The 2,728-nt window shown below is 50.9% G+C and overlaps 1 pseudogene; it reads right to left on the bottom strand.

The window, feature by feature from the left end:
* Nucleotides 1–681: 681 nt before the first annotated feature.
* Nucleotides 682–1,479, bottom strand: LOC101124688 (repressor of RNA polymerase III transcription MAF1 homolog; annotated as a pseudogene).
* Between the last annotated feature and the right edge of the window lie 1,249 nt (nucleotides 1,480–2,728).

The following is a 2,728-nucleotide window of genomic DNA, read 5'->3' as shown; positions in this document are numbered from 1 at the left end:
CAGTGGTGGCAGTGGTGCATTGGTAGGGGGGAAAACGGGGGCTGGGGCACTGGCAGCCGTGGGGTTGCTGGTGTTGTACTTGCACTTTTACTGGCGGTGGTGGCAGCTGGGGTGGGGTGCTGGTGGAGGTGAGGTTGCCAGCATTCATGAGCATGTTATAAAATTTTTAAATTTTTGTCTCAATTTTTTTTAAGTCACAGACATTTTTATTGGAAAGCAATGAGCTGCAGCAAAGTGACACTCAGTGCATGCAGCCAAATGGGTGAGGTGGGGGTACAGGTGGGTGCCAAGAGCTGACCCAAGACTAGAGCTCATGACCTCTGGGGCCCCTGGCTATAAGCCCTTTGGGCTGGAGTGTGCAGGCCCAGCAGAAATACAAAAATAAACTCTGTGGTCTAGCTGTCCTTGCCTGTGGCAGTTCGTTTGGGCAAGGTGGTTACTCTTTGCAGCAGGTCCTGTGCTGTCTAGTCCAGCCACAGCGTGGGCAGCAGAAGCCTATGGGGTTGAGTGGACACCAACAGGCTGGAGCCAAAGGGCCAGGCAGGTGTGGCCTTGGGCAGTGCTGAGACTCTGACAGCACCAGGGTCTGGCCTGCAGCTGGGGAGGCCTCAGGGCCTCTCAGGTGGGCAGGTCCAGGCATTGGTTGAAGCTGGATGAAGCTGGGGCCTGTGCTACTCCTCATCACATACAAATCACTGGGAACCTGTCCTCCTTGGTCTGGTCTCTTCGGCCCCACCCTCACTGCCTCCACCTCTGCTTCCTTTCTCTTCCTCCTCTTCCCCCAGTTCCAGGTCCATCTCGTTGCCTGCCTCTGAGGGTGTGCAGGTGGAGCTGCTAATGGAGCGGTGGCTGAAGAAAACAATTTGCTTGAGCCCTTTGTTGTAGAAGAAGTAGTTGAAGGACCAGAGGGTATCTTCTTCTCTGAAGGCGTCTGGGTCCATGTCTGGGTTATAGCTGTGGGTGTCTCATTAAGCCAGGTGGATGTCCTCATCCACTGTGTTCCACAGCTGTGTTCTAGGACCTTGATGTCCCCCCACGCAGCTGAGAACAGACTGCAGTTGACTGCATTCACCACCCACCTGAGGCTGGGCTTCCGGCTGAACCCATGGCTGCGGGCTGTGCTGAGGTCATAGTCAGGCCTGAAAGGACTCGCTGAGCATGACAATCAAGTGGAAGAGGGTCTTGCAATTGCACTTGTCCCTGAGGGGGGCCCTTGTCCTTGCCACCTTGGTTCTTGCTCAGGCTGCTGGGGCTGAGGCCTGAGGTCTGGGATGGGGAGAGAGCCTTCAGTACGTGGGCCGCCCTCCTGTCAGAACAGTGTTTGTCGTCTCCTGCTATCTTACGTGAGTAGCTCTCAATCCTGCCGATAATGTGGGTATCTTTGCTCTCTACAGTTAGCTGTGAGTTGATGGCTTCAAAGCCCAGTTCTCCAATAGCTTCCCGTCTCAGGGAGGGAGCTCCATGCTTGAGAGGGGCCATTGCTGCCTGCCTGGTGGGGCTAAATCAGGCCTGGCTGGGTCATCGGCACCGGTGCATAGGCAGGGCAGGCTCCGCACAGTGTGGGCTCCTCAGCACCAGAGGGTGGCACCGTGGCATCCACCTGGGCCACACTGTATCTGGGGGAAGAAACTCCATGGCAATGTTTCATTATACCTGGCCCTGCTGGCCCATCCAGGTGGTCACTATGACACATCCTTACCACACTGCACATCGCCTGCTTTAGCCACCAACATGCCACCAACCACCACAGATCACCTTGGTCAGCCAGCAACCTCCACCTCCCCCACCAGTCAATGTCTATCAGTCAAAATTCCTAGAACTAAATAAGTATAAAAGAAACTTAACTACTTCAACTTAAAAATAATTTGCTTCTGTCTGCCTATGAAAATGTTAATATTTGTGAAATCTGAGTGAAGGGTATATGGCAATTCTTCAACTATTCTTTCAACTGCTCTGTAAGCCTGAAATTATGTTAAAATAAAAATTCAAAAACAAAAGACAAAAACCTTGTACCCTTAAGGGTTACTTGAGTTAGTGGTTCACAGCAACAGGTACTCAAATCTGGTTTGTGTTACTTCTGAAAATTAAGCTTCGTATCTTTTTCTTCATGGCTCTTTCTGGTGTAAAGTACAACTTGAATCTCATGTTAGAAAGTCTATCCCAACAAAGCCCAGACCACTGGACTCTAGAGGCTTCACGCATGTGGCGGACTCCTGAATATTGGCAGGCTTTATCTCCCATTTTCTGGCATTGCAGGTACTTTACTAAGGCATTTAGGTGCTAGCTCTTTGGGGCTTTCCAGGTCCAATTAGCATGATAAAGATATGTAATGGATCAGCTTGGGCTTCTCGGTCCCTCCAGATTGCATTCTGACCAAGTGCAGGCAAGCCGACATAGCCCGGAGGCAGGACAGTAAAAGTATACTGCTGTCCCTGCCACAACAGGGCAGAAGAGGATTAAGGTGGGGGTGGGCAGGATAAAGCATTTGCCAGGTCAATAGTGGCCCAGGTGCCAGGGGCTGTGTGGATTTGCTCCAGTAAAAATACCATCTCTGCAATTCTGGTTGTGATTCACCTCACCACTGGATTAGTCTGTGATGATCTGTGGTCATTTTCTATGACCTACTTAATTTGTACACTGATCAAACAAGTGAGTTAATTGTGGATTTGGTAGGAATCACTACCTTGTATCTTTCAAGTCTTTGGTGGTGGCATTAAGCTCATGTGAG

Source organism: Gorilla gorilla, chromosome 2 (genome assembly GCF_029281585.2).
Source record: "Gorilla gorilla gorilla isolate KB3781 chromosome 2, NHGRI_mGorGor1-v2.1_pri, whole genome shotgun sequence".
NCBI classification, from domain to species: domain Eukaryota; kingdom Metazoa; phylum Chordata; class Mammalia; order Primates; family Hominidae; genus Gorilla; species Gorilla gorilla.
The sequence above is the reverse complement of the archived record's forward strand: the minus strand, read 5'-3'. Positions and strand labels throughout refer to the sequence as shown.